Source organism: Zonotrichia leucophrys, chromosome 18 (assembly GCF_028769735.1).
Source record: "Zonotrichia leucophrys gambelii isolate GWCS_2022_RI chromosome 18, RI_Zleu_2.0, whole genome shotgun sequence".
NCBI classification, from domain to species: Eukaryota; Metazoa; Chordata; class Aves; order Passeriformes; family Passerellidae; genus Zonotrichia; species Zonotrichia leucophrys.
The window spans coordinates 1,347,799-1,366,052 of NC_088187.1; the positions used below are offsets into that span (position 1 = coordinate 1,347,799).

The following is an 18,254-nucleotide window of genomic DNA, read 5'->3' on the forward strand; positions in this document are numbered from 1 at the left end:
CCTCACCTCTTCTTTACAGAGAATATCTGGAGAGACTACCTAAAATATTTGAAACCGTTCTCAGGACCCAAACTGACTGGACATACAGGTTCTGCTAGATAATCTAGTCGATTCTACAGAAAAAGAGATGGTACTACACACTACTAGGAAGGAGGTGAGCATTATAGACACAGAGGGCAGGCTACCAGGAACTGCTGAAGAGCACTTTCCCTCCCTGGACTCCCTTTGGGACCCCAATACCAAGGAAGGGAAGGATTTCCTGGGACAATATCAAAAATGGATATTATTTGGCTTTAAACATGCAATGTCAAAGCAAATCAATTGTTCTAAACTTTATGAGGTGAAATAAGAAACTCATGAGACTCTAACTGTATCTGCAGAATGCCTAGGGGCAACTTCCAGGATATACACTAATATTGATCCAGAAAAAACAGAGGAAGGAAAAGAAACAAAAAAAACAGGCCAAACACACAGAACAACAGTATCTATAGTCAGAGAAACCAGCTGACCAGCCAGCCAAAAAAGCTAGCCCTTCACTCTGCCCCCAGCTCTCACTGGAAATTCTGGTCTGGCTCTCACTCATCCTGATGATCCCAAAGTCTGGGGGATTGAGGGGGAGGGTCAGTGACACAAAACAAACAAAAAACCCCAAAATTGCATGAGATTAAAAAAAGAAAAAAAACAAGATAGTAATTTTTCAGGAAAATTCACATTACACAAGTGCTTTTTTCATACTATCACAAAAGAAAATTTATTTCCCTTGACAAAATAAAATTTCCCTCAAAAAACTTTTCATTCTGATGCATGATTTAGAAAGCTGACCGCTATGCCAGATTTGTCCTCTAATTCAATACTTTTGTTCAGAAGACACAAATCAGCAACCTGATTACAATGTGATTCAATCACAGTATTGACCTTTGAAATGCAGAGTAAACTAATCATCATCATCATCAGAAAACTGCAGTATTGCTAGTGGTTCAGTGTCAGGCTCAGCAGCAGCAAGGCCTGTAGAGAAGAAGGGAAGGAATTTGCCTTCCTGTCTGCTGCCATCAGCAATGCTCAAAGTGTACAAAGCTACTGCCTTACATACATCATAAAAAGAAACCTTCTTGGCTGGGATGTCCAAGAAGATCCCAATCTTTGACAAATAGCCAGTCACAGTCAGAGAGGTCCAAGGATTCGTGCAGGCCAAATAATCTTGCCCGTCTACACATGCGATAACCCAGAAGCCATTCTCAGGACACAGAGTCAAAGTCCCTTTGCGAGCAACAGATTCAGAGGCAATACCCAAGGCCCAGTTTCTTCTTGTCCCAACATTTACTTCCCAATAGTGTTTCCCAGAAGTGTATCCTTCCTTTGCCAACACAAACAGATGGGAATCAAATCTCTTCTGATTTCTGAGCACGAATCCGATGACACCAGTATCTTTTACTGTCCTCCCATCTGCAGAGATTTCCAATCTGGGATGAGCTGTGTCAGCATCCAGGATGACATCTCCTGCAATGGTCAGGTCAGGCCATGAGGAGCAGAAAACACAAGCTCTGCTTTTCTGAACCTTTCCCTTCTCTGCCATCATCCCCCTCTCATTTGTCCTTCCCCCCCTCCATGCTCAGGTGCACTCGGCAGGCTCTTGTCTTAGGATATCTCAAGCTTCTCCCTCTCCTCCTGCCATGTCCGTTTCTGCCAGAGAGAGTGGCAGCCAGCATATACCAAATGCCTGACACTCTTCCAGTGCTCCTGAGACTACAGCAGGCAGCTCCTAGGATGAGGCTGTGCTGCTCAACCTTCTCTGCCTCCATCTCTGCATTGCTGGCAGGGAGTAGCCTGAGAGAAAGGACCAGGAGTTGGCAGCAGATGGAATTAGGTTTGCTTGCCAGCAGCTGTAATTAGGTTTGGATTAACTCCTTGCCAAAATCTGAAGGGGATTTTCAAGTTTTAAGCACTTTTTTCCTCAATAACAGGAGACCACCAGTGTACAATACTGCTTGCACATGGATTAGAGTGGAAGAGAAGCCTGCAGTGCCACAAGGATAGGGGAATGTTTCTTGCCTCAGCTTTCTACATGCATCAGGGGATGGGAGGAACCCTGGTAGGACTCAAGCAAGGTGCAGTGTCACAAACTGAGGTCCTCTAGCTCAATTCTGATTGAAAGGAGAAGGAGCTGCTCCTGCTGTGGAGCAAGATCAGCTCCAGACACTTTTCCTGAGAGGCCCAAGAGCCAAATCAGAAGTGGAAGATGGAGCTGCAGTGGCCACTGCAAGCCAGCTGTGCCTGCTCCCCACAGCGGAGAGGGCTCCTGACGAACACAGGCAGGGCCTTGGGCAGCACATAACAGCAAAAAGTCAGCCAACCACCCTTCCCTGAGTGTGTTCTTCCCCAAACAGCTATCTGAGGGGGTTGGATGTGTTTTCTAGAGCTGCACTCAGGCTCTTGAGTACTCACTTCCTCATCTCACTTATGCTTACCTTTGTAGGACTGTAGGACTGGAAGATCTGTGGGAAAGGAGAAAAGCAGGAAATAAGTGCTTGCTCTGGCAATGAAGCAAAATTGGCCAACTCTCCCCCCTTGGTGACAATGAGGCCACTCTCATGCTCCCCTACTCTGACACTGACAGTATGGTCAGATGCAAGGCTCGTAGTGTTGCTGGGGCGCTGACAACACAATCAAACAGAGAGGGATTGAGGATATCTCTTAACATGACACCCAGCTCGCTCTCCTTCATCACGCTGATGCCACGCCCATGCTCTCCTACTCCCCCACCACACACACGCACCGTTCTCTTAACCAGTTCTACTCTCCTTTCATCAAAGACTCCCAGAGAAAACATCAGGGTGTGTGATAATTTTGTTTTCCAGACATGGGGCATGTGGCTCCAACTTGCTTCCTCTGATGACCGAGGAGGACTAAAATGTGCTGTGAGATGAACTCAGCCTCCCTTTCCTTTTCAAATGGGAAAGAGAGGCGAGAGGAATGGCCAGACCTAAACTAAAGGCTTTCACAGAGAAAGACTTGCCAGGAAGCAAAGGTGACTTTTACTGCACCAGTTACCCCTGGAGACCCTGTCAAAGTGATCGAGCACTGCTGGGCCGGGGGGAAGAGGAGCAGGCCTTGCCCAAGGCCTGAGCCCCTACATTTCATCTGGGACTGTCACACTCGTGGTGGTCCTTCCTTCCCTGAAGTCTCCAACTCCCAGTGTTCTGGGGCACATGGGCTCTGGAAAAAGGAGAACAAAGACCCTCCCAGCTCAATAGAACTGGTTTGGATGGATTGACTGCTGGAGGGCTAGGGAAGGAGCACAGGTCCTGTGAGCACTCCCAAAGGCTTGAGAAAGGCCTGATGGGCAGGATGGAGGGTTGGGATCAGCCCCCTCCATCTCTCCAAACAGCAGTTATGGGCTGTGGGAGACAACAATATTTGTTAAGGGGAAGAGAAGTGGGGAAAGCAAGAAGACAATACTAAGGCGTGGAGGTGGGCTCCTTTACCACATATTGGGTCATAGAGAACCTACTCTACACATTCCTTTCAAAGACAAGGTAATGAAGAGGAACCTTGACCACCTGCTGCCATCATCTCAGTGTTCAGGTGTCTTCACAGGTGGGGACACAAGAGCTACTTGCCAAGAAAATCTGTCCCTCTCCATCCACTTTGAGAAGCTGTGTACAAGAAGCTCACAGGACAATTTGCCTGTAAAGCAGCTTTTGCCTTCAGAGAGATGAAGTTCTGCTGGAAAAGGCCTTGCTCACCTAAGTCATATTTTGTGGACCCCAATGAGGTCTGCAAAGTTTTTTCCAGAGTTTGGATTTCTTGGGAGAGCTGCTGGATGTCCATCAGCCTCATGGATTCCAAGACCCTTGAGGTATTTTCCTTCACTTGCCTTCCTGTAAGAGAAGACTGGTGTCAGTGGAACAGTGGTTTTGCCTCACCTGAGATGAGTATGGTACCACAAGTTACAAGGGACCGTTCTTCTTAAAAAGGACTAAAAAGACACTGTGCTTTTACTCCATCTAAATGTGATGGAGAGAAAACAAACATTTACTGACTCCCAGCACCATTTCACCATCAAAGATGTTCCACTGTCATGGGACAAAAGAGCTGCTCACAAGGAAGTTCTGCCCCATGCACCTACTCGGAGGAGGCAAAGAACTAGATCACAGGACATTTGTAGAGCAGCTTCTACCTTTTGAGAGATGAAGGCCTGCTGGGGAATGGCCTAGCTTACCTAGTTCATTCTTCATGTCTGCTCTTCTCATCTGCAGGTCACACTGTGTAGACCCCTCCATGTTCTGGAATGCTTCCTGCAGAGTTTGCATTTGCTGGGAGAGCTGCAGAAGGTCGTTCCTCCACATGGATTCCATAGTCCTTGTATTTGCCTCCACTGTCCTTCCTGTGAAGAAAGAACCATCTCACTGGAACAGTCTCATTGCTGTCTTGAGGGGGAGACTGGCAACCTGCAATCATAATGCCTTGAAGCTCTGATTTAAACTCCCTGGCAGAGCACCTTCCCTTAGGACTCTCCCATTCCCTGTGGTCCTCCCTGAAGGCTTGACCAAGGCCTGCTGGGCAGCAGTTGTTGGTGAGGATGGAACAGGAAAGCCTTATAAATATGATTGCCTGGCAAAAGATTTTGAGAATATAGAAACCATAAGCGAGATTGAAATGAAAGCAAGTTTTGAGATCCCTTAGTTACTGAACAACTGGAAAACAATGGTGTGGCCAGCCGAAGGTAATCCCCTCTTGATGAAACAATACCCTCTGCAAGCAGGCAGGTCCAAGGGTCAGAGCAGACCCTGTAGCTTGGCAGAAGGGGCCCAAAGAGTAAGATTTAGGGTTTAAAATGTAACAGAGTATGGTAATGTGGTAAATAGGTATGATTCGTGCTGATAAAAATTGAAACAGTAATCAATATTGATACAGTAATTAATATTTAATAATAATAAAATAGTTAATAGTTAAAAGTTGTAATGCCAAAGAAGAAAGGGAGAGGAGGGGCTCCACCCACCCCCCCCTTCCCAGCAGATGTTTTCAAGGACCACAGGAAAGAAGCTGAAGATACAGTTGCTAAAAATGACCAAGAACCTGGTTGGGTCCAAGAAAAAGCTAATTATAAGGGACTTATTGCTTTGATATGTAGATGCAGTGATATGTTAGTCTTGGCTTACGTTGTACTGGCTTGGTGCGCATGTGTAACCCAAAGGTGAATTAAAGAACAATGAAGAAAACTACAGGGCCTTCATCAGTGACGACCCCCAAAGACTTGTGCGACCACCAAACCGAGTGGTGGCACATGCGTGGTAAAGGTGGTAATGAAGGCGGAGACAGAAAAGTGACGAACCGAAAATGGGAGGAGATAAAATTGACACATGGTATATAAGGGGTGATTTTCACTTGGCAAGCTTGTACGTGAAGTGGCAAGGGTCAAGAACCCTGCCCTCCATACCCCGCGGTTGTTCTTGCTTATGCGCTATTATTCGAACCAAATTATCCCTTATTTATACATTTTCTAAACTATTCAATTACAATTGTTGCTACCTTAAATATTGTTTTGGTTTTTTTGATGGGATAATTGGGCAAACATAACAGTAATGTAGTGATTCTTATAGGTTGTATGGAAATGTTATAGGATATGCATGCTGTAGTAGATTGGTTGAAGAGAATCTGAATATTCAACACTGAAGATGATTTATTGTATTGTAATGGGAACTTCGCTCCTCTTCCTCTGCTCTTCCTCTTCTCTTCTCTTCTCTTCTCTTCTCTTCTCTTCTCTTCTCTTCTCTTCTCTTCTCTTTTCACGCTCACCTCTGCACTTCTTCACCCCCTCCTTTCTACATGCTCTCCGCTCTTAAACCTTTAATTCTCTTACACTTTAAGCCTCTCTTCTCTCAGCCCTGCTCCGAGCTGCAGCTGGCAGCTCGCAACAGGGCCTTGCACTCATGCCCTTTGTAATAAACCGATAGTTTCACGACTTGGCTGCAGAGATCTCTCGTCTCCGTCCGTCCCGACCGTGCGTGACCTCTGTCACTCCTACAGTCATTCCCGCAAGCACTGAAGGCAGCACTGGCCTCAATCCATCTCTCCAGACAGCATCTGTGTGCCCTGGGAAACAACACTCTTTTTCACGAGGAAGATGTGGTGGGACATCCCCTACCTGTCCCTAAGAACCCATTGTGGTCCCAGGAATGTTCACTGTACCTCAGCCTTGGTCAGTGGTTCCCGAGATTGGATATGGACCCTGTTCCTGCCCAGGGCAACGTCCCTGGACATTTGGCAGAGAGTGCTGGGTGCTGCCAGTGCCCTCTCCTGCCCCCACCTCATGCACTGGCCATGGAGATGCCCCCTAGCCGAGCAGGTGAGCATGGGGTGGGGCTCATCATGGGCACAGACATGCAGGTTGTGCACAGCCTGGCTTCACCCAGTGTGGCATCAGGACTGGGGCCATAGCAGAAGGGCTGTGGGGAAAGCAACAGGGACAAGGGTTCAAGGGGAAACCTTATCAACTATCAGACAGTGAGAGAACTCAAACTCTCTTTGAAGCGAGGGAGAGAAGAGGGACCTTGAGCCCCTGCAGAGAACACTTTAGCATGGAGGTGTTCCAGTGCCATGGATGACAAATCTATTACCCATGTAAGGGCTGTCCTTCCCCATCCCATTTTAGGAGCTGTCAAAGAATATCCTCTCAGGAAAGATTGCCTATAAAGCAGCTTTTGCCTTTTGAGAGATGAAGGCCTGCTGGGGAATGGCCTAGCTTACCTAGTTCATTCTTCATGTCTGTTCTTATCATCTGCAGGTCACACTGTGTAGACCCCTCCATGTTCTGGAATGCTTCCTGCAGAGTTTGCATTTGCTGGGAGAGCTGCAGAAGGTCGTTCCTCCACATGGATTCCATAGTCCTTGTATTTGCCTCCACTGTCCTTCCTGCGAAGAAAGAACCATCTCACTGGAACAGTCTCATTGCTGTCTTGAGGGGGAGACTGGCAACCTGCAATCACAATGCCTTGAAGCTCTGATTTAAACTCCCTGGCAGAGCACCTTCCCTTAGGACTCTCCCATTCCCTGTGTGGTGCTCCCTGAAGGCTTGACCAAGGCCTGCTGGGCAGCGCTGAAGGCAGCACTGGCCTCAATCCATCTCTCCAGACAGCATCTGTGTGCCCTGGGAAACAACACTCTTTTTCACGAGGAAGATGTGGTGGGACATCCCCTACCTGTCCCTCAGAACCCATTGTGGTCCCAGGAACGTTCACTGTACCCCTGCCTTGGTCAGTGGTTCCCGAGATTGGATATGGACCCTGTTCCTGCCCAGGGCAACGTCCCTGGACATTTGGCAGAGAGTGCTGGGTGCTGCCAGTGCCCTCTCCTGCCCCCACCTCATGCACTGGCCATGGAGATGCCCCCTAGCCGAGCAGGTGAGCATGGGGTGGGGCTCATCATGGGCACAGACATGCAGGTTGTGCACAGCCTGGCTTCACCCAGTGTGGCATCAGGACTGGGGCCATAGCAGAAGGGCTGTGGGGAAAGCAACAGAGACAGGGACAAGGGTTCAAGGGGAAACCTTATCAACTATCAGACAGTGAGAGAACTCAAACTCTCTTTGAAGCGAGGGAGAGAAGAGGGACCTTGAGCCCCTGCAGAGAACACTTTAGCATGGAGTTGTTCCAGTGCCATGGATGACAAATCTATTACCCATGTAAGGGCTGTCCTTCCCCATCCCATTTTAGGAGCTGTCAAAGAATATCCTCTCAGGAAAGTTTGCCTATAAAGCAGTTTTTGCCTTCTGAGAGATGAAGGCCTGCTGGGGAATGCCTAGCTTACCTAGTTCATTCTTCATGTCTGTTCTTATCATCTGCAGGTCACACTGTGTAGACTCCTCCATGTTCTGGAATGCTTTCTGCAGAGTTTGCATTTGCTGGGAGAGCTGCAGAAGGTCGTTCCTCCACATGGATTCCATAGTCCTTGTATTTGTCTCCACTGTCCTTCCTGCGAAGAAAAAACCATCTCACTGGAACAGTCTCATTGCTGTCTTGAGGGGGAGACTGGCAACCTGCAATCACAATGCCTTGAAGCTCTGATTTAAACTCCCTGGCAGAGCACCTTCCCTTAGGACTCTCCTGTTCCCTGTGGTCCTCCCTAAAGGCTTGACCAAGGCCTGCTGGGCAGCGCTGAAGGCAGCACTGGCCTCAATCCATCTCTCCAGACAGCATCTGTGTGCCCTGGGAAACAACACTCTTTTTCACGAGGAAGATGTGGTGGGACATCCTCTACCTGTCCCTCAGAACCCATTGTGGTCCCAGGAATGTTCACTGTACCTCAGCCTTGGTCAGTGGTTCCCGAGATTGGATTTGGACCCTGTACCTGCCCAGGGCAACGTCCCTGGACATTTGGCAGAGAGTGCTGGGTGCTGCCAGTGCCCTCTCCTGTCCCCACCTCATGCACTGGCCGTGGAGATGCCCCCTAGCCGAGCAGGTGAGCATGGGGTGGGGCTAGTCGTGGGCTCTTCAACTTGGAGGTGTTTCAGTGTCACAGAGCAGAAAACTGGTTTGCCATGTAAGGACTCTCCTTCTTCAACCACTTTGAGGAGGTGAGTCCTGAGAATAAGTTCACAGGACTGTTTGCCTGTAGAACAGCTTTTTTCTTTAGACAGATGAAAGCTTGCTGGGGAATAGCCTAGTTTACCTAGGTCATGCTCCAACTCTGTTCTGATCCTCTGAAGGTCACGCTGTGTGGCCTCATATCTCTTCTGGAAATTTTCCTGCAGAGTTTGAATTTGTTGGGAGGCTTCATGGTGGTCTTTCTCCAGCCTGGCTTCTAAGGTGCTTGTTTTTGCCTCCATTGTCTCTCCTGAGAAGAAAGAACATTTTCATTCAGACAAAGGTTTCATGGTTCATGGTTTTCTTGATGGAGAGACCATTGGTCGGTAATGACAATGCCCAAAAGCTCGTCATCACAGCTCATCATATAAAATCCCTGTCAGAGCATCTCTTAGGGCTCTCTTAGGCATCTCCCACTCCCTGTGGGTCTTCCTAATGTCTTGACCAAGGCCTCCTGGGAAGGATGGAGGGTAGGAATGATCCCACTCTATCTCTCCAGAGAGTACTCTGGGGAGATAATATTCTTTTTTATGAGGATTGCGTGGTGTCACAGAGCACAAAAACTGTTTCCTGTGTAAGACCTGTCTTTCCCCATCCCCCTTGAGGAGATGTGGAGGACAAGTTCCAGGACAGTTTGCTTATAGGGCAGCCTTTGCCTTCAGAGGTATGAAGGCCTGTCATGGAAATGCTTCTGCTCACCTAGTTTGTTCTCCAGCTCTCTTCTGATTATTTGAAGGTCACGCTGTATAGCAAGCTTCATGTTCTGGAAAGTTTGCTTCAGAGTTTGAATTTGTTGGGAGAGATGCAGGAGGTCCTTCTGCCACATGAATGCTATATTCCCTGTGACATTTGCCTCCACTGTCCTTCCTGTGAAAAAAGACTGGTGTCACTGGGACAATGATTTTTCTCCCTTGAGGTGAGGTCGTGTCCCACTAATGGCACAAAACTTTCCTTTTAAAAAGGAACAAGGAGATGTTCTTTCACTCCCTTTTACAACAAGTGAGAGAAGAGAGACCTTGACCATCTCCAGTTGCCACCTCAGCAACAAAGGTGTTCCAGATGACTGGGATATAAGAGCTGCTCCCAAGGAAGTTCTGCCCTTTCTGACAAAAGGTAAATGATGAACTCACAGGTCAGTTTACCTGTAGAGCCAGATTGACCTTCAGGGAGATGAAGTCGTGCTGGGGAATGGCCCTGCTCACCTAGTTCATCTTTCAGGTCTGTTCTCATAATCTGAAGGTCTCGCAGTGTGTACAGGTGGGTGTTTTGAAAAGCTTTCTGCAGAGTTTGAACTTGTTGGGACACTTCATGGACATCCTTCTTCCACATGGATTCCAAAGCTTTTGTAGTATTTGCCTCTTCTCTCAATCCTATAAAGAAAAAGAACAGTGTCATTGGGACACTCTCATTACCTTCTTGAGGGAGAGAGCAGAGTCCTTATTTAAATTCACTGTCAGAGAGTCTCTTCAGGTTTTCCCTTTGAGTATTCTTGATCAAAAAACTGTTCCCCACATAGGGATTGTACTTCTCCATCTGCTTTGAGAAGCTGTGGTGGACAATCACCCAGGACAGTTTGCCTGTAGAGCAGCTTTTGCCTCCAGGGAAAAGGCAGCCTGCTGCCTGCTGCTGGGGGAATGGCCCTGCTCACCTAATATATCCTCCAGGTCTTTTTTGAGGAGCTGAATATCACACCGTGTGGACTCCTGCTCATTCTGGAAAGCTTCCTGCAGAGTCTGAATTTTTTGGTAGAGGTTTTGGTGGTTCTTCAGCCAAACAGTTTCCAGGGAGTCCACTCTCCTTCCTGTGAAAAAAGACTGGTGTCACAGAGATAATGATTTTTCCTCCCCTGAGGCGAGGACTTGTTCCACTAGTGACATAGGCCTTTCCTCCTAGAAAAGACCAAGGAGACGCTGCTCTTTCACCACCTTCAAGGACAGGGGAGAGAAAAGGGACCTTGATGACCTCCAGTTGCCATATCAGCAATCAAAGATGTTCCACTGGCATGGAACATAAGAGCTGCTCCCAAAGAAATTCTGCACAAGGCACACACTCCAAGGACTAACTCACAATTCATTTTGATTGTGGAGCAGTGTTTGCTTCCAAAAAGATAAAGGCCTGATGAGGAATGGCCCTGCTTATCTGGTTTTATTTTTTCTTTTTTCTTTCTTTATGCAGGGAAGGCACAAGAAATTCAATTCAGTTTCCTCATGTCCTGCCTATTTCTAATTTATACTCTCAGACTTTTCTTTCCTCAGACAATCCTTTCTAATTCAGAGGCCTTGGAAAATAACTCAGCCCTGAAAAACAAAGATGGGGACTTCACATTCTGATGGACCTGTAGGCACCCTTACTGATCTCTTCCTTGGTTTTCAAATCCTCTTCCACCAAGAGTTTACTCTGGGAAGGAGCCTTGGCCTCTCTTGTGGACCTGCAGTCTTCCTTGTGACATGAAAACTTTTTTCCACTACAGTTTTTACCTGTTGAAAGGAGTCTCAGCATCACTGTGAGCCCTTCTAAACATGAGCTTGAAGGTGCTGTGCTGCTGGTGAGGAATATTGAAAGGAGCCCCATTGCCTCCTCACTCCCCAATGGTCTGGCCACAGGGGAGAACCCAGGCTATGCTGCTTGCCAAGTGAGCAAAGAACATTCCTCTGCCAGCATCCCAGCTGGAAAGAATGGGAATGGGAGAAAAGATGGCCTTAGATCCCAGGGAGGATGGGATCCGGAAGAGTCCAGGATGTCCTGGTCAGTGCTGGGAAAAGCCCACTTTTGGGGCAACTCTGTATCTTGGGGACCTGGAGTCCTGAACATCTGCATGGGGATGGGAAATATAACAAAGGACTTGTTGGAGGACTGTGTAAGTGGGAATTTCCAGAGGGTCGAGATGTTTGATTGCACTGCGCTAGACCCTCATGCACCTTCTTCTTGCTTGGCAGAGGTTTTTTTCCAAGAACTGTGGGTATGTCCTGGCACTGATCCATCAGAGAATGCTGATGGAAAGGCTTCTCTTTGTGTCACATAGGACCTCCCCTTGGTCATCTGTTGATAGTCTAACAAGAGAATGAATCTCATAGAAATGCAGAATTGCAAAGTCAACTCACCAGACAATGGTTTGGGTGTTAAGACACCTTATAGACCTCTCTTTCCAATCCACCATCATCTCTCTCCAGCCTTCCACTAGACCACATTGCTTTAAGCCCAAGCCAACTCGGCCTTGAACCCTTCCAGGGATGAGATATCCTTAGCTCCTACAGCAATCTGTGCCAGGGCCTCACCACCCTCACAGGGAAGATTTTCTTCCTATTATCTGATTTAAATCTACCCTCCTACAGCTTAAAATCAGTTCCGCCTTGTCCTAGTAATCTGTGCCCTTGAATGAAGTCCCTCTCCAGCCTTCTTGTAAGCTACTGGAAAGATGTCAGAGACTGGGTAAGTTTAGTGTCTCAAGTCAATGCTTTCTGTGTGTCTGTATGTGTGTATGTGTATGTGTGTCTTTGCATCTCTGTGTCTGTCTCTGTGTGTGCATGCCTGTTTGTCTGCGTCTGTGCCATCTCTCTGTCTGTCTGCATGTCTGTGTCCCTGTGTGTGTCTGTCTGTGTGTGTCTATGTGTCTGTCTGTGTCTGTTCATGTCTGTGTGTGTCTGTCTGTGTTTGTGTGTCTGGTTGTCTCTGTGTCCGTGTGTGTGTCTGTGTATGTGTCTGTGCATGTGTCTGTGTGTCTGTGTGTGTCTCTGTGTCCATGTGTGTATCTCTGTCTCTGTCTGTATGTGTCTGTGTGTCTGTGTGTCTTTGTGTCTGTTTGTATCTGTTTGTGTGTATCTAAGTTTGTGTCTGTGTGTCTGTGTCTCTGCATTTCTGTGTCTGTGTATCTATTTGTGTGCATCTGTGTATGTGAATGTGTGTGTCCATGTGTGCATGCTGTGTGTGTGTGTGTGTGTGTGTGTGTGTGTGTTTGGAGGCAGGTCAGGCCTTTCTTTAAGGTAAGACAGCACCCTGCCCCCAGACCCCTCAGATTGACTGAGCTGTCAATCAATCAAACAGCAGGGGGAATTTCCTGCTCAGCCTCTGATTGGCTGAAGTTCCAGAAATCCTGTCTAGGAGGTGGGCCCACAAAGTGCCAAGGGATTAAAAGGGATGACCATCCAGTACCAAACCGTCTGGCCTTGCTGGCTTTTTTGGGGTTCTGGTCTTACCAATGTCATAATCCTAGGAGTTGGTAGCTATGCCTGTGGTTTTTCTATATCTTTTCTGTCCTTGTCTCTGTCTTCTCCTAATTCTCTTTTCATGAAACTTTGTGGTAACTTCACATGTTAAGGACTTAAAAGTTTCTAGGTTAAATGGACTAAGTAAATGAAATTGCTATCAAACTAATACTAAGTAATGTCACTATAAGTGGTTTCATGTTGAATTTCATGTTGTATTTAATCCTTTTGCCAAAGCTTGCTTTATCTTCTATATTTTGGCAGTAAACTTTTGTGTGATTTTCAGCTCTTGAGAATATCTGGTGGGGATTTATTTCTCCATTGTGCTATCTAGAATCAAGGAACTTTGAGTTTAACCCCTGGATTTAAGTATCCAGGGTGTAATAAAGGGTCTCTAAAGTCTGCCTAGAGCCCTCTCTGCTTCTGTTGTTTTTCATAACTACCATAGACAATGAATATGGACCATTCTAGATACACCAGGTAGCTGGTCCTGATGCAGCAAAACAACTGACAAGACACCAACCCTCCTGCTCTGGAAGACATCTAGGACAGATAGAACCTACAGTCATGGATAAAATGAACTCAGCAGACATCTTGGTGGGATGGCTGTTGACTATGGAGATGATACCTATGTTTGTATACTTATGTATACAAACATACCTCACATATATATGTGAATGTTTATGTATATATGTTGGAGGGTGTAGGATGTTTAAATGAGTAGATGGTATAAATTAAGTGGTGGAAAATGTCCTGGTTCAGGCCAGGCTGGGGTAATTTTTGCAGTGGCTGGGAAAGGGGCATGACCAGGACCCTAATGTGATTTGTTACAAACTCACATCATTGGCATGGGGTTGGTGGGAAGTGGAAAGGGACACTGTCTCTTCTGGGGAAAAGGGATGCCTTCTGGTCAAAAAGAAAGGGCAGGGAGGGAAGTCATCCTGTATTTTTTTATTGTCATGGGGTCCTTGATGTGGATTTTGCATATGAATGACTCTCTCTTTTTTACACTTCCTTTATTAATATTGTTCTTGTTATTGTTTTTTTTTTCTTATCTCATTGCTGATTCCAGTACATTATTCTTGTCTAAAACCATGATCTTCATCTTTTGTGCCTCCAGTTCTCAACTCATCCTGTAGCAGCAGGAAGAGAGAAGGAATAGGGGACTGAAAGTATGGTGTGTCATTAGGGAGTCTCAGTGGGAGCAGTGAATTGGGGAGTTCCATTCCTAAACCACAATACAGACAGAAATGGAGATGAGGCTGAAGGCACACAGCTTGAGAGAGGCAACTGGTGTGAGGTCAGTACAGCTTTTGGGGAGCGGTCAGTCCTGCCTTGCCATGAGCAATGAGGTGCTGGTGTGGGCCCTTGGCCATGACACACTGCCACAGGTTCCCAAGGTTTGGCAGGGCCCTGCTCCAGCTCCCACCCAGGAAGAAAAACCAAGTCCACAAAAATCTCCCAGAAAGGGGAATAGCCGTGCCCTCAGACACCACAGAGCTGGAACACCTGGCACTGGACTGGGGAAACAAGACTTCTCCCCAGCCATGTCTGCAGAGGCAGAGATCTCTGAACAGGCCCTTACCAAGGTGGGAGGCACCACTGACACTTCTAGGAAAAAAGATCCAGATCTGATGAATGAGCTCCACTGGAACCATTGGGAAGAATGAGACCAATGGAGGTAGAGGAAGGGACGTTCTAATTCACCCCAGAAAAAGTACCTCAATCCCATCCTCCTTCCTTCTCTTGCCTGTAGATGCCATGGTCCACTCAAGCTCTCATGCATGCGGTGGCATCTCCCTTCTGCCTCTGGATGGCAGACAGCAAAATTCTACCTGCAGGAGAACTCAGAATTTGAGCTGAGTGGAAGCTAATGCATCTGTGAGCCAAAAGTCGACTCTACATGGTATTTCATCCTATTTGTCAGAGAGTAGTCTTACAAGAGGCTGAGAAATTACATCCTGCAGCCTCACGTCTAAGAACATGAGGTCCTGTGAACCAAGAGGCCTTACCTTGAAATACTAGAACAGCACCAGCAGCCAGTGTGAGAAGGAATAAAGGGAGCTGTATCCAGGAGGCAGGAACCCACTGAGATGCACCTGGAAAAACAGAACCTTTGGGGAAAAAAAAAAAATTCAAAAATTCCTTTGGGGAAAAAAGTCCACCCCAAGAGATTTTGTGGAGATGAATGGAGAAATAGTCACAATCCTACACAGGTGGTCAGAGCCTGCCTTCCCTCAGGATGTGCACATTCCTAGGGGCAAGAGGGATCCTGCTCATCTCACACTGCAACCTGTCCTGCCTGCAGTGCCTTGTGGTGCTCTGGGACGGGTCTGGCTGAACTGGATAGCTGTCAGCTTCCCTGGCACTGCAATGGGCCTCACAGGGCTCCTGAGACAGTGAGCCTCCAGCAAAGACTTCTGGGGACAACAGAACTCACCTGAGATGTACACGGTAGTTTTCTTCTCCCTCTGCACCAGTGGGTTCAGGATTTGACAGGTGACTTTTCCCACTTACTCTTCTGTAACTGTGACTCAACTACAGACACTGAAGAACTTCTCACTGTCCTGATTACTTTCAGTGTCTGCAGAGAGCCCCTGGCCATCCTCAGTAACCCACTGGACAACAGGTTCTGGAAACCATCTGTGTGATCTGCAGCCAAGTTCTAGCCCTCACCCTTGGGGGCCCTGAATTTCAATGAACACTTCACCAATACCTTAAAGACAAGGGAGTTTCTTAGTGAGAGGAGTTTGTTTCCTTGAAAGCAGCTCTTCCTTTGATTCACAGCTCTTTCTTAACCCAGAGTTTCCTGCCAGTTTGTCAGTTTTTCACAAAATTTTTACATTGGTCTTTCTGTCATCCCGCACTTCATCTGCCATAAATGCCAAAATTCCTTTGGCTTTGAGAGAGCTATGGTGTGGGATGGATTCGCTTCTCAGCTCCCCATTATTTCATGGAGCAGGCAGGGAGAAGGTGTGTTCTTTGTATTCTTCTTTTGGAATGACTCTGTAGGACCCCCATCCAATTTTGAGGATTGGTAAAGCAAGACACAGCACAGTAGAGCCCAGGCACCTCCCCATTCCATGCCAGAACTACAGATGGGCACAGATGGTCACTGACAGGAACTGTGCCAAAGCTTCATCAGTGTGAGGAGGTGGGATGCACCACACACAATTCAGAGTCACACTCCTGGTCAAAGCTGGATTTTATATGAATTTATCCCGTGTAATACTAGGAAATGAGCTCTGTCTTGAAGCTTTTTCTCTCTCCTCTCCCAAAAGCATCTCTAATTCCCTTTGGATGAGGGGATTTAGATTCAATCTCAGGAAGAAATTCTTGACTAAGTGTGAGGCACTGGCACAGCTTGCCCTGAGCAGCTGTGGATGTCCCATCCCTGGAAGTATTCAGGCCAGGTTGGACAGCATTTGCTCCTGCCCATGGCTGGGAAATTCAAATGAGAAATTCTTTAAGGTCCCTTCCAACTCATGCTTTTGAGTGATTCTAAGATTCCCTGATTCCGTCATTCTATGCTCTTTCTCATTAGTGAATAAAGGTTCACCAGCTCCATCTGACATTATCAATACCTGCACACAAATGGTGCTGACTGTCCAGCTGGGGGGAACCGGCAGCACAGAACATCTCCTTAGCCCTTACCCCAGCTGAGAAGTCACAAGACAGAGGGCCTCATTCCCATCAGTTCCACAGCCATGGATGCTGAGCACTTGGATGTCTGTCAGGTAGCCTCACACCTCCCCAGCAAGGATTATTGCAATTTTCCAGCCCCATGTGGGTCAGAACAGGGCTCAGGCTAGGCATGGAAGTTGCAGAACATCTTGACAGCTGGCCTATGCTGGGAGTAGGGAGGTGATGTGTTGGGTCATATGAGGGGGGCATCAGCTGGGGTACAGTGATATTTTGGAGAGCTCTTTTCCTTCTGTAAGAGCTTCCCCCCTTCCCTGCTCAGCCCAGAAAGTCTCCAACTGCAATGCTGAGCTTGGTGGCCATATCAACAATCCGATCCCTGGATATCACAGTGAAACTGTACATTTCTTCATCTGCTGGCTGGACATTCCTCAGTGTCAGGGACACATTCCCAGTGTCAAATCCATCTGTTGGCACTGATATCCATCCATGCTATTTCTGCATCTGTTCACCCCCAAACTACCTACATGTGTAGATGTTCTCTCTGTGCCCATCTGTGATTTTTCTCCACTGCACTTCGGGATTGTCCAGTGGCTACGTGGAAGAGATGGTGCAAGGAATGATTGTATCCTGACCAACTACATTGTATCCTATTCCAACTACATTTTCAAGAGACGTGAGCTCAAAATTGTCTGTGAGTGAGCATCAGGCTGAAATCCATCAGAAAATGTACTGGTGTGAAGGAAACAGGTCTAGGAGTCACAGTGGGGAACAACTGAAAGTAATAGATTAGAGGGAGAAAACAGGATGATACAAGTTGTACAGGATGGGATTATTTTGGGGAAAAGAAAAAATAATAAATGCATAAAAGCATATCCAGAGCCATTTCATGCACCTCCCCAGCTGGCCTTGCCCTTTCTCAGCCCTGTGTCACCAGCAGCAAGGTGGCTGTGACAATGCCAACTGCCAATGCAGACAGGGAAATGCTCCTAGCACTGGGGCAGAGCAGGACAGGGCACAGCTGTCTTGGCTTTGGTCTTCCCTGGCTTCACCTCTGACTTCAAACGGCTGGATTCCCCAAGACCAGAGGGGCAGGACAGCTCTGGCTCTTGTGGAGTTTGAATCAGGGCTGCTCAGGAGACCATGGCCCTCAGCTCCACGACTTTTGATCATCTGCAGGCTGGAATCCCTCAGGAAGGAACAGAAAGGAACAGAATTAAAGGAACAGAACAGCTCATGGAAGCATTACCTGAGAAAGGGATAGCCAGAAGAAGTGCCAGAGCCAACAGGACCCATCTCTTCTGCTCCATCCCTGCAGTCCAAGGGGTGGGATGATCCTGCAGCTGACCTGGAACAGTCACAGAAGGGAAGTGAGAAAAGAAGGGAAATCCTGTCCCAACCCCTTCAGATCTTTCTCCTGGCACTTGTCAGCAGCTGTGACTCCTGAAGGTGCCAAAACTCAAAAAGTTGAGATCAGAAATCAAGAAAACTTGTGCCTTTCCAGAGATCTCAATTCTACTTGCAGATTCTGGGAATTTCAGTCTAGCGTGCTCTCAGGAAGCTGTGACAGGGAATGCAAGAGAAAATTCAATCCAGTCCCTACTTCCTGCTGTGAAATTTGTTATGAACAAACATTCAGTTAATATTTTTCTGTGAGAAAGGGTTACAGGCACGCAGCCAGGTCTCTGTCTCTGCCAGGGTTCTTAGTGCTTTGTTATTGTAATCACGGGTCGTTGAGGCTTATCTCCTCTTTTGTATTAGTAAAAGGCCTGGCTGGGTGGGTGGATGGCCCTTCCCCGAGGCAGTGCGCTCTTCCAACATAGGGAAG

General features: G+C 47.3%; 1 pseudogene; it reads right to left on the minus strand.

The window, feature by feature from the left end:
- Positions 1 to 934: 934 nt before the first annotated feature.
- LOC135455553 (E3 ubiquitin-protein ligase TRIM58-like) overlaps positions 935 to 18,254 on the minus strand; it is a 44,058-nt pseudogene continuing 26,738 nt past the window's right edge.